A 13,813-nucleotide genomic window follows, 5' to 3' on the forward strand; every position below is an offset into this window, starting at 1 on the left:
TCCCATCCACTGTGCTTGTACTGTACAACGCAACATTTTGGACGCATCGAAAATACACTACATCCAAAACGCTACTACCCCTGATGGTGGGTGCGCAGCCTTAGGGTATGTTCACACAAGGTCTATTTCTAAAGGGACTGCTCTGAAACCCGCTGGAAATAGTGCTGAAAAAACACTCAAAAGAATGACCGTCCTGATTCCTATGTAATAACGACGGCGGCTCATAGGTTCAGGTTTTTCATCACCTCAGGTGGTTACAAGAGTGACCGGAATGTCCCTCAGACGTTTTCTTCTGAGGACGCTCTATACTTTACAAGTCAGTGGCTTAGAAGACGGCTGGACATCTTTTTGAGCATTTTTTCTTCAAAAACCATTAGCAGTTTCTTTATTGCTGGAAAACGCCAGTACAAAAGACACAAAAAATGCTAAGGAAACAAAAAAATTAGGTGGTGTGGGAAAAGTGCTCAGGAAACGACCAAGAAATGCTAAAAAAAAGATGCTTGGCGTTTAGAAGTGCAAGGACATATAGGCTATGTGCACACGTTGCGGATTTGACGCTGTGGATTCGCACCAGTTTTCCATGCGTTGTACAGTACCATGTAAACCTATGGAAAACAAAATCCGCAGTGCACATGCGGAGCGCAGCAGTGTTTATTCCGCAGCATGTCAATTCTTTGTGCGGATTCCGCAGTGGTTTACACCTGCTCCATAATAGGAATCCGCAGGTGTAAAACCGCAGGTGGAATCCACGGTAAATCCGCAGTGCGGTTTACCTCCAGATTTTGCAAAAACGGTGCGGAAAAATCGGCACACCAATCCGCAACGTGAGCACATAGCCAAAAGTACTAAACCCGTGGTGAACGTGGCCATCATAAATATGGGATGTGTGCGGAGACCATCTGGAATGGGGCAATAGTGCTGGAGAACCATACATCCCCCAGAAGCTTCAGCTGAAGACCACCTGATGGTAATGTGCGACTCTCCTATAGTGGCTCCATTCACCACATGGCCCTGTGTTGTGTTCCTCCATGTATTGTTCTGCTGTCACCATTCCCATCCTCTCCACACACTGCGCGCCCACAGCTGTAGTGACTGAGGCGGGAACGCGCTTCTGAGTAGGCGGGTGCGCGCTCAGCTCCCGGGGACGCGCACGTAGGTTTCTGCCCTAATGCGGTGCACGGAGAGAGAGAGACAGCTCCCTGACAGCCTGTCACACAGCACTGACCGCCCAGCGGCTCGTCCTAGTCACCTCCAGTGCCAGCCTCCAGCCTGGCAGAGAAGCTGCTACACCCACGGCAAGTATCACCCTAGTGCAGGAGGCTTCAGCCCGGCATCTTGTGCTCCATGCCGCCCGTGTGCTAGCCGGCACATTCCTGCAGCATCCCAGCCTCTGCACCCGGGAAGGGGAAGAACTGCGCAGTCACCGACATCTGCACGGCAGGACCGGAGATGACAGGTCAGCACTGCGGCTCCAGACCTCCCTGTGTCCTGCAGCCTCCCAGCATGGCTCCTGCCTCATTGTCCCTCTGTGTGCCTCCCTCTGTCACTCGGTGCTGCTTTGTGTGTTCTCCACGGCAAACTCTGCCTCCTCTGTCCTGTCCTGCTCTGCTGGAGATCACAGCCACGGTCCATTGTCCAGGGACCCTGCCTGTGCTGCTCCTCACCTCTGGCATCTAGTCAGTTAATCTGGGATCACCAAGGTTAGCTGTAAGGATAGACTCGAGGTGAACCCCAACTTCACCGTGCCCTGGCCATCATGGAGAGAATGGGTTGTTCCAGTGTATTGTGGGGGGTTGCAGGAGAGATGAGGAACATGGCCCTCCTCCTATTCTCTCAGGTTATAGGGGTCCAATATGATGGAGAATCAGTCTTTAGCACTGCATTCCTGACGCTCCCCACTTCTGTTACACCGACTGAAGATGTCACAGCCCAATATACTCCCCATCGCTCCCCTGTGACCGCTGCAGCCAGTCAGTGAGTGATTGGCTGCAGATGTCACTTGGGGTATATAGGATGTCACATCAGCAGCCAAGGTAAACCAGGCCAGTGGGGAGCATCGGGGTATTCGGCACAGGAAAGGCATGGAGTAAAGGTGTGACTATATAGATTTAAAATATTTTATGTATTGTTGGTCCCTGCATGCTGATTTGTAATTATATTGGAAACCTACGGTAATTAGTGTTGTGGGGATCCTGCGTCGTTCACACCTATAAGGAGGAAGGGTGATGCCCCGACATACGCTCCGTCCTCTGTCTTGGTGATGCTGTGCTCATTATATTGTGATATGACCATATTTTATACATTATTTTATGGGATTTTTTTGGGGGTCTTTGTTATATTATGTAAATGTTTCACCCTCTCAGGCTCACAGCTGTGAGGAATATTGGCAATATCCAGTGGTGTAGCTTGAAACTCATGGGCCCTGATGCGAAAGCACCAGCGGGGCCCCCAAATATTTTAAATCTTTAATAGCAATAATTTTTTTATAGGCCAAAGGGACTTTTAGGGCCCCCTAGGCTCCAGGGCCCTGATGCGATTGCAACCCCTGCACCTGTTGTAGTTACGCCCCTGGCGATATCTTAGTTAGGCCGGGATCACACATGCGAGAAACACGGCCGAGTGTCACATGGTAATACCCGGCACTGTCGCCGGCTCTCAGGAGTGGAGCGTGCGGCCACATAGCAATACATGGAGCCGCACGCTCTGCTCCCGAGTGCTGGCGGCAGTGCCGGGTATTAACATGCGACACTCAGCCGTGTTTCTCGCATGTGTGATCCCGGCCTTATAATGTGTCTACATTGACAATGAAGAGTTTTCTTCTGTGTTTTTAGATGTTGCATTTAGTCACAATGTTTTTATCAAGTATTTTTTAAAATTATTTTTAGGCCTAATTGTGGATATAAAAGCTGTTTGTTTTCTAAGAAGTATATTGACATTGGTTACATGACATAACCTACTATTCTATGAGATGGTGGTGTAAAATTCTCTTTTACAAAGTCACTTCCTCCTTGGGGATCTCCAGTTACCCCTTTAAATAGCTGTGCCCATACAGATTTATTGGGCTACATGGGTCACTTTGCCCCTAGAACTGATGTTCATGCCAGATTTCTCCTCACTAGATAGTTTTAAAGTGTCGTAAAATATTTGACTTACTGTATATTATTCATGTCGGGATGTTGTGAATTACTTAGGCTACGTTCACATTTGCGGTCTGCGCCGCAGCGTCGGGCGCCGCAGCGTCGCCGCATGCGTCATGCGCCCCTATATTTAACATGGGGGCGCATGGACATGCGTTGCACTTGCGTTTTGCGACGCATGCGTCACTGCGGCGCACGCTTCCGGGCGCAGAGGACGCAGCAAGTTGCATTTTTGCTGCGTCCAAAATCAACCAAAAAAAGGACGCATGCGTCGCAAAATGCAGCGTTTTGCTTGCGTTTTGCTGCGTTTTTGTTTGCGTTGTGCGTTGCGTCGCCGACGCTGCGGCGCACAACGCAAATGTGAACGTAGCCTTAGTGAACTACGCATTTGCCTTTGCTTACCTGCTTGATGTGGACCTCACGAACGTGACTGTGTGTATTTCACTGTGAAATGCCGCAAGGACCAATATTACCCATATAGTCCTGTGTGATGAGATCTCATGGACCAATTTTTGCCCTAGAAGCATATAAACCAGTGCTGCCAGGGCAAATCATTCGTATGTTTCACATCTAGTGGACCATGATACAGAGGACCATGATCCGACTCTTCAATTTCTATCACACCGACTCTGACTCCACCAAAATGGGCTCCGGTTCCGACTCCACGACTCCAACTCCACAGCCCTGGCACGCATGACCCGTTTGAAACGGATTAAGATTAGGGATGAGCAAATGAAATTTGCCTGTATCACTTGTCATATTCACTGGCAAAACCAGTTCAGTCAGTTTTTTCATAAATGCGCCAAAAGCAAATTTCAGGCCTATAGAATCCATTTTCATCCATGAATACCAATGGCAAGCTAATCCAGAACTTTAAATAAAAATGTTCCTCTGTCATTTGCATCATAGTCTTGAAAGTTGTGATACGAATCCAAAATATGGTCATGCCCTTGAGGACTTGGGTAGATTCGCTCTGTACATCATAGATTCAGATAAGTCGCAGGTTTTGCCTTTACAGTCTAGTAGTACCCGCAGATCAGCCTTTGCTGGGAAGTGCCAGCTTACCACCATTTCTGGAATATCAGGTGGCAGACTAATGGTCAGTGACTGGACTCTACGGCTGTTTTGTGCACATCTGTGTTTCATTTCAATGGTGATCAGAGGGATAATCTGGCATGTATGGTTTTGCTTTTTTTTTTTCCAAAAGGTTCAGAATAGGTTAAAAAAAAATGTAAAACTCAATACTAACCTCACTGATACCTATCGCTTTCTTAAATAAAATCTGTAAATAATTTTTGCCCGGTAACCCATTTAACATAAGGGAATGATAATCTATTATATGGCTAGCGGGACTGCGGCCAGTCAAATACTGTATAGATGGATTATCATAAAATATTCAGTTTACTGGCGGTGGCTAAGGAGAATGAAAAGGATTTAAATTTGCAGATTAGTTGAATTAGAGTCATTTTTTGGACATTGGTGTCATCTTTTTTATCGACGGGCCAATACTGGGATGCATTATGGAACTGTAGGGTAATGATATGTTAACTCCAAAGGCAGATTACTTAGAAGTAGGATAGACATTAGTGTTTGTTTCATTCCAATACTGGATTATCCATATTTTAATCTCAGCTAATCTTTACTTTATTATTTATGCAGTATGTATATAAATTGGCACCAAATGTGCACAGATCCTGCTTAGAGAGAACATACAGATTAAACACTAAAGTAATTACTATGGAGATGTTTGTGCGCAGTCTTCTTATAACGTGATGGAATACTGCTATGATAGGCCGTCTCTTTATGATGGGTGACAGTCCAAACTCTGGGACCCCCAATCGTTCCTAACAATAAAGGGTCTACAGACTTAGTGTAGCAGCACTACTCTATTGAAGTTAATGGGTTCGTCTGCATGTCTCTGCTCTTCTTGATGGCTGGGAGCAGTGCTCTTGCTGGGAAAACATAGAATTATTCTCTGTTAGGGGCGTATCGATCCAGGTCGCAAATGCGACCGAGCCCATGCGGGTGAGGGGCTGGACGCAAATTTAGCTGAAGTGTATTGCAGCGCAGAGACCTGCCGGGTCTGTGCTCTGCAATACACACTGCCAACCAATCAGAGGCCAGCAACTGATGTCGGTGTGTTCATGACTGGGGACGCATGGCAGTGATGCCATGCCCTCCTGTCGATTGCTCGCTGAAGTCAGCTGCCGTCTTCAGAAGAGGATGCCACTCGGCGGGGGAGCAGAGGAAAGGTAAGTAGAATCACTTATTTTATTTTTTTTGTATGCATTAAAGAGGTAGGATGAGGGACATATACACAAGGATGGAAAATATACAGTATATATACCAGGATGGGGACCAGAATAAGGGACATATATACCAGGATGTGAAATATATATATACTTAATTTTGTGTATCTGTGGGGGTCCTTGAGTTTGAACCCCCTGACATCAGAAAACAATGGCATGTTGTATCTATGTGACATCTTCAGAAAAATATCCCTTTGACAATTCCTTCCCCTCAAAAATAAACTGATCACATGTTGACCCTCTACTGGTACCTCCAGCAGTCAGCAAGCATGAGTCTGTCGGGCATGGTCCAATTTTTATAGCACGATGCACCTTATTTCAGCTCTATATTAGCATTAGGAGTGGATTAATGGATTTGTACAGCTACAGATATTATAGGAATTTTGCTTCCTTAATAAGCTTCATTTAAGATTTACTGTATCTCCTAATTCTTTAGATATATACCATATTAGTGCAGTCTGTGTGCATATTGGTACCGATAGCCTTCCTATATTGTATTTTATTGTCACTTTTGCATTTCACCTGCCGAGATGTTGTTCCCAGCCATTTTATGAAGAGGTTTTTCCTGTTGTAAATATTGTTTTTTTAATTAATTGTTAATAAAATTATATATTTTATGTATATGGTGTAGTTTGCTTAAGCCTCGTTTTTCCTCATTTATCTTATATGGGGAATTTGGTTTGACATGATTTCTGTGAGGTATGCGCATTATTGTCTATGGACATTTGATAAAACTATATAAAAATTGAATATATAATTTAGGATAAAGATACCACTGTTTTCTAACTTAAATGCATGTGTTCTTCGCTAAAAATTCATTTTTGAAATTGGTGTTCATCAACAATTTTTCATTGTTTGCCTTCCATGGCCTTTCTGTTGCTCTGTCTATTGCTGGCGGCAGAATGGGTTAACTGATAATCCGTCTGTGATCTCAGTATAACAGACCAATGGGAGAGTTTCTAACTCTTTTCCCTCTTCTTTTGAACTCTTCTCAACTGATTTATATGAGGACTGACCACATCAAAGTTGAATGTGCATGGAAACAAAGCGTTTGTAACCACAAAACGGTGCAAAATGTATAATGAAACTGAATAGCAAAAATTATTTTAGGCTCAAATACATGGATATAAGTAAAGAAAAATCTTCCCCAGATCTGGAAAACTTTAAGAAAATATATTAGAGGAAAAGTTGATGAGACTGACCACTATGTATACCATTAACCTGAATGAATGGCATTGCATTTCCATATGAAAGAGCCTTGTCTGTAAGTGCCTCTCTTGAGCAGCATGGCCCTTGTCTCCTGAGAGCAGTGCTCTTTAACTTAAAAACATTTATCTCAAGTTTTGTTGCTATGAGGTGCTGTAATCCAGTTGGGTGCTGTTCTCACCACCTCCACATTTTGTGGTCCCTGTATATGTTAAAGATAAGAATCTCAGTAGGGAGCTTCCCATAGAAATCTTAAGAAAGTGGTCACATGGCAACCTGGTTCCTGGCAAAAAAACAAAACAAAACAGACTTGTGAAAGTGTCCAGCATGTGTCTGTATTTTTGTTCCTATGCACATTCAGCTCCACCTCTACATCTGTCCTGTCGCTTTCTTTATCTCACGTTATCCTTGATCTGAGCCTATTGAGTCTTCTTTCCATTAGTTTCCATATCCTTTTCAGTTCTTTCCAAATACCCCCTGCTGTTTCCCTTCTGTCACTCTCAGTTTTTCCTACAGCATCACATATTGACACCCTTCTGCCAAACAATCCTGTCAATATGGTGGCATGTACCTCCACTATAGCATTCACTCATTATGGTGATGAAGGTAGAAGGATAAAAATCATTGCAGTAGTAAAATTAAACACTTCTACAGAAAAAACGTTCCTCTGTGCGTTGTCTCCGCCTGACGGACAGCAATTTTACGACGGATCCAGTGCACGACGGATGAAACGGATGGCCATCCGTCACAATCCATCGCTAATACAAGTCTATGAGAAAAAAACGGATCCAGCAGAAACATTTGCTGGATCCCTTTTTTTTCACAAAACGACGCATTGTGACGGAAAAAGAAAGACGGAAGTGTGAAAGAGGCCTTAAAGGCTACTTTCACACTTGCGTTTTTCAGCTTCCATCACAATCCGTCAATTTTTGAGAATGCAGGATCCTGCATTTTCCCATAGACTTGTATTAGCGACGGATTGTGACGGATGGCCATCCGTTTCATCCGTCGTCCACTGGATCCGTCGTAAAATAGCGGTCCGTCGTGCGGAGAAAACGTTCATAGGAACTTTTTTTCTGCACGTCGGAAAATCGGTCAGCGACGCATCATGTGCTGCCCGTCATCAGCTATAATGGAAGCCTATGGACGCAGGATCCGTCGCTGACCGTCACACAGGAATTCAGCGACGTATCATGTTTTTCCCCTCTGAACATGCCCGGAAGGATTTTCAAATCCGGGAAAAAGTCTCTCTCTCTCTCTCCTGTGCTGCCGTAGTTGGCTATAATGGAAGCCTATGGGCGCAGGATCCGTTGCTGATTGTCAAAAGCAGGAATCCAGCGACGGATGCCGTCTTTTGATACTGAGCATGAGCGGAAGAATATCCAGTCAGGGAAATTCTCTCTTGCTCTCTCTCTTTTTACTATTAATGCTGCCTTTGCAGCATCAATAGTAAAAAGATATAATGTTAAAAATAATTTAAAAAATCATGATATTCTTACCTTCCGGCGTCCCCCGCAGCCTTCCCGATGCTCGCGATGCTGCCGGCAGCATCGTCATCACAGATCATTGTCTTGCAAGGCATTACTGGGAACGGGAGCTGCCAGCAGCATCGCGAGCATCGGGAAAGCTGCGGGGGATGCCGGAAGGTAATAATATCACGATTTTTAATTTTTTAAATTATTTTTAACCTGGGTTGTGTTGTGTATGCGTTTTCACAGCGGAAAAGCGCGGCGAAGACGCATACACAACGTGTACACATAGCCTCGACGGATCCGTAAAACAAAAAGGAACCCAGTGTACCCATTAATTACAATCTGCACAGGATCAGTCTTTTCAACATTTTGACGGATTGTGACTGATTGTAAAAAACGGAAGTGTGAAAGAGGCCTAATATGTCTTCATGTCTCCGACCCCAAAATCTTATCCACCTTCTGTCTCTCCATCATTGCTTGCATGGTCTGACCCACCATCCATATCATGTCAACTAACTCTTCCTTAGGAGTTTCCTGATTCCTTAGCAGAGTCTATATTATAATCCTTGAAAATATCACAAGAGTTACTCTGTGGCCAAGCGCTCCTGTACTTTCTATAAGAGAGAGGGTTATCTCCTTACCAAACCAAAGGACAGTCGATCAATCCTTCTGTCCTGCAGCACAATCTGTGGGAGCATTCAGGAGGCCCCTATATACATTAGATGGTTAGCCGGTCCTAACTAGAGCAGCGGGGGTTCAGAGGACATTACAGATACTGTATTGCTCATCATCTAGTTGCAGAATACTATATGGTTCTAAACAACGCTTTTAGAATGGGGGAAGGAAAACCTTAAAATCATCCCTAACATTAGCAGAGATGATATTTTTAGAACATCCTATTTTCAACATTCTTAGGAAATTCTAGGTTATTTGAGTTCAGGATCCCCATCTATTAGATTTGAGTGCAATGTGTTATTTCTCAAAGAATTCCTGCCAAACCCCCCTACATATTGCAGCTGGGGATCAAAGAAACGATGGTCATTATATAGTCAGGGGACCTTTCTAGCAAAAAAGCAATTGCCCAAAGAAAACAACACCCTTAAATATTAAGCAACTTTAGATTTGTTTGTGTAGGAAAACATAGCCACCCAGTCTGGGACACTTTTCATGATGACATTTTTAAACTTCACGTTTCTTTGTATTGGACGAACTAAACAGAATATCTAACAGAAACATACAAGCTGATTATTCCAAATTCTTGCAGCACCATTTATACTTCAATACAATACAGTAGACCGTGATAAAATGAATCGTATAGTTTGGCCTTCTAGTTCGATTACCCTTATGCTCTAAATATTCATCTACAATACAAAATATTCCTCTCTTATGGAGCCACAGCTTTATGACCATACACAGGTATCACACGGGTTATCACTTAGTGATTTAAATGCGTTGGATTATAGACACGGCAATTGGTAGAATTTTCTTGTTCAGATTTTTGTGTCAAACCAAAATTGGTGATTTGGAAAGAGTCAAATCTATGGAAACTGGCAAATATTTCAGGTCGATAGGTCTGCAGTTGACTTGTTTGCAGTACTTGTGTTTTGGGATGCAGTCTGGATGGACTTGTGCTACTTTTGATTATTATAAATATTGCTAAATGGTCAAAAGGCAGAAACTATGAACTAACTTTATCTAGTGAGAAGGCAGATGTCCATCAAGGGACAGCTGGAGCCTCATTGTCCAGTCCCATCATTTGGACCAGACAAAGGAGCTTCCGGCCACTGGTCAGCAGCTGCTCATCTGAAGCACAAACCTGCTGCTGGTCACATCAGCTGTGACATATGTGGATAAGGGGACTACGTAAGAGTCACTGGAGGGTCAGCACTGTTCTAAGCGTCAGGGACTTGAGAGAAAGACTGGTGACATTTTATATTTCAAAAGTGTTTATTGAACCATTACACAATGAAAAGAAGAAAAGCAAATGAAACGAGGACATATGACCTCAAGGCATAATTAAGAATAGCAAATTAGATAGCATCAGTGAGTGCATACACAAAAGAAAAACTATATCAGATCAACATAATCCTAATATAACAGCAGAAAGAAAATAAGTCCATGGCTCTGAAATGTGACTTTGTCAATCAGAAGATGAGGATTTTTCTATAAGATATGATAGGGTGAGACCAACAACTCCACGACCCAAAAATCGCTTACGTAATATGAGTATCTCCTGCTCAGGTTTCATGAATCCACTAATAGGACGTTACCAGGTAACAATAAAATGAAAAGAACGGGATAGAGAATAAAGTGAAAAAATGAAAAGGAGACCAGATGAAAGGAGTTGGTAGCAAGAAGGGAAATTTAGAAAGCATTTACCCCCTATCCCCAACTCTAAAAGGGAAGACCCCTGTCTGCCCCATCAGTTTGCTACAGAAAGCTCGTATCCTCCGAATATTGGATCCACGGAAGCCAAATCTTCTCAAACAGGGTATCATTATCTAAAAGGATACTCGAGAGCGTCTCGCTAACCATGATCCATGACCCTATTATTCTTACGCAATTTATTTTACGCTCTTATATAGCACCATTAATTTTCTCAGCGCTTTTCAGACATTACCACACTGTTCCCCATTGGGGCTCACAGTCCGTATCAGTTTGCCTTTGTAGTGTGGGTAGAAACTGGAGAACCCAGAGGAAGTCCACGCAAACATGGGGAAATGTCACACGGGAAAATGAGTAGGGTGGTCACCCAGCTTGTGTTTCCATATGTAAGGTAACTCAAAATGTCCCAAAAAACTGTATGCACTTCATCCCATCACATGACAGCTCAATGACATGTCAACAGTGACTTATAGAAAAGTGTCCTTATTGTATATATGGGCCAATCAGTATTTTGTTTCCTAAATTGTTCTTGGTGACAAGGTCACTGATTGATTTGTGAGATCTTCCACTGTTTGGTAACAGTGTATTTCCACTTTACACAGGAAAATTATTTTCAGCAGCATATGATATCATAACAGTAATCCTCCAGGCGACCTTGTGAGAGGGTTAATTAACCCCATCAATATATGTGTGCATTACCACTTCACAGATGTCCCATCCATATGCAGTGGTAGAAGGGGGTAGTGTTTTCTGTGTCTGGCAGATGCTGGATTATAATGAATGAGGCAGTGACGGGAGGCGGGGGTGAGAGAGGAGCTGCAGAAGGAGCAAGCACCAGCCTGGTACCCAGCACTTTCTGACACTGCACGAAGAATTCCTCCACTCATTGATTAATACCAAGCAACATCTCTAAAGCAGGCCATATTGCCTATACTCATATATAAGTCCGCAGCGAATTACAGTGCAGTACAAGTATATGGCGTTTTAGCATTATGGAGCATAACATGGATTTCCATGCTACTGATGAAATAATGAAGGGTCCAAGATACACAGAACTGTATGAAATGTTGTTTATTATCGATACGTTTCGACGTGGAAACACTTCAGGATCAAAGCTGAAGAAGTGATTCAGATTCGAAACGCAGTGATAATAAAACCATATTTAATACAGTTCTGTGTAACATGGACTCGTCATCAGTAGCACGGAAATCCACATTATTCTTCATAAGGCCGGCGTCACACTCGGCGTAAGACAATACGGTCCGTATTTTACGGCCGTAATACGGCCGAAATACGGTGAAATGTTCCCAAAATAGTGATCCGTAGTCAGGGTGTGTCAGCGTATTTTGCGCATGGCATCCTCCGTATGTAATCCGTATGGCATCCGTACTGCGAGATTTTCGCGCAGGCTTGCAAAACCGACATCTAATGGATTTATGTGCTCAAATGTTCGGGAAAACATATATACAGTATATATATATATATATGTCATTGAGACACATATATATATATTCTGTATTTAGATTTCATTCAGCGCGATATGTGTTAAAAGCCGGTAATTCAATTGCCGGCTTCTCATTTCTCCTGCACAAACCCGACAGGATATGAGACATGGTTTACATACAGTAAACCATCTCATATCCCCATTTTTTTTGCATATTCCACACTACTAATGTTAGTAGTGTGTATGTGCAAAATTTCAGCGCTGTAGCTGCTGAAATAAAGGGTTAAATGGCGGAAAAAATTGGCGTGGGCTCCCGCGCAATTTTCTCCGCCAGAATGGTAAAGCCAGTGACTGAGGGCAGATATTAATAGCCAGGAGAGGGTCCTTGGTTATTGGCCCCCCCGTGGCTAAAAACATCTGCCCCCAGCCACCCCAGAAAAGGCACATCTGGAAGATGCGCCTATTCTGGCACTTGGCCACTCTCTTCCCACTCCCTGTAGCGGTGGGATATGGGGTAATGAAGGGTTAATGCCACCTTGCTATTGGAAGGTGACATTAAGCCAGATTAATAAAGGAGAGGCGTCAATTATGACACCTATCCATTATTAATCCAATTGTAGGAAAGGGTTAAAACACACACACACACATGATTTAAAAGTATTTTAATGAAAAAAACACAGCGGTTGTTGTAATAATTTATTGTACTCTCAGTCCATCAGGAACACCCTCGCTTGGAAAAATAATAAACGCACAAGATACATACCTTCTGCTGTCAGATCAGGTCCCACGAAGTAATCCATCTGAAGGGGTTAACTAATATTACAGGCAGAGCTGCGATAAACCGCTCGCTCGTACCTGTAATCCCCGGGTGCTGAAAGGAAAGCAGTGATCTATACTTACATTCAGTTGCGGTGATGCGCCCCTGCTGGATGTTCTCATGAACTGCAGCCTGGGAACTTTTTCCCACGCTACAGGTCATATGAGGACATCCACCAGGGGGCGCATCACCGCGACTGAAGGAAATGTAGGTCATTGACCTATAGTTACCTTCAGTCGCGGTGATGCGCCCCCTGGTGGATGTCCTCATATGACCTGGAGCGTGGGAAAAAGTTCCCAGGCTGCAGTTCATGAGAACATCCAGCAGGGGCGCATCACCGCGACTGAATGTAAGTATAGATCACTGCTTTCCTTTCAGCACCCGGGGATTACAGGCACGAGCGAGTGGATTATCGCAGCTCTGCCTGTAATATTAGTTAACCCCTTCAGATGGATTACTTCGTGGGACCTGATCTGACAGCAGAAGGTATGTATCTTGTGCGTTTATTATTTTTCCAAGCGAGGGTGTTCCTGATGGACTGAGAGTACAATAAATTATTACAACAACCGCTGTGTTTTTTTCATTAAAATACTTTTAAATCATGTGTGTGTGTGTTTTTTAACCCTTTCCTACAATTGGATTAATAATGGATAGGTGTCATAATTGACGCCTCTCCATTATTAATCTGGCTTAATGTCACCTTCCAATAGCAAGGTGGCATTAACCCTTCATTACCCCATATCCCACCGCTACAGGGAGTGGGAAGAGAGTGGCCAAGTGCCAGAATTGGCGCATCTTCCAGATGTGCCTTTTCTGGGGTGGCTGGGGGCAGATGTTTGTAGCCACGGGGGGGCCAATAACCATGGACCCTCTCCTGGCTATTAATATCTGCCCTCAGTCACTGGCTTTACCATTCTGGCGGAGAAAATTGCGCGGGAGCCCACGCCAATTTTTTCCGCCATTTAACCCTTTATTTCAGCAGCTACAGCGCTGAAATTTTGCACATACACACTACTAACATTAGTAATGTGGAATATGCAAAA

General features: G+C 43.7%; 1 protein-coding gene across 13 annotated transcripts in view; it reads left to right on the top strand.

The window, feature by feature from the left end:
• The first annotated feature begins 1,141 nt into the window (after positions 1 to 1,141).
• NFASC (neurofascin) overlaps positions 1,142 to 13,813 on the top strand; it is a 181,264-nt gene continuing 168,592 nt past the window's right edge. For 11 of the 13 annotated variants that reach the window (XM_077295071.1, XM_077295074.1, XM_077295077.1 and 8 more), the window contains exon 1: positions 1,163 to 1,456. The gene's annotated coding sequence lies outside the window, so the exon portion shown is untranslated. Of the gene's footprint in view, positions 1,457 to 13,813 lie in introns of all 13 variants that reach the window. The other 2 variants (XM_077295075.1, XM_077295082.1) reach the window with 1 other exon arrangement.

The sequence above is a fragment of the Ranitomeya variabilis genome, chromosome 3 (assembly GCF_051348905.1).
Source record: "Ranitomeya variabilis isolate aRanVar5 chromosome 3, aRanVar5.hap1, whole genome shotgun sequence".
NCBI classification, from domain to species: Eukaryota; Metazoa; Chordata; class Amphibia; order Anura; family Dendrobatidae; genus Ranitomeya; species Ranitomeya variabilis.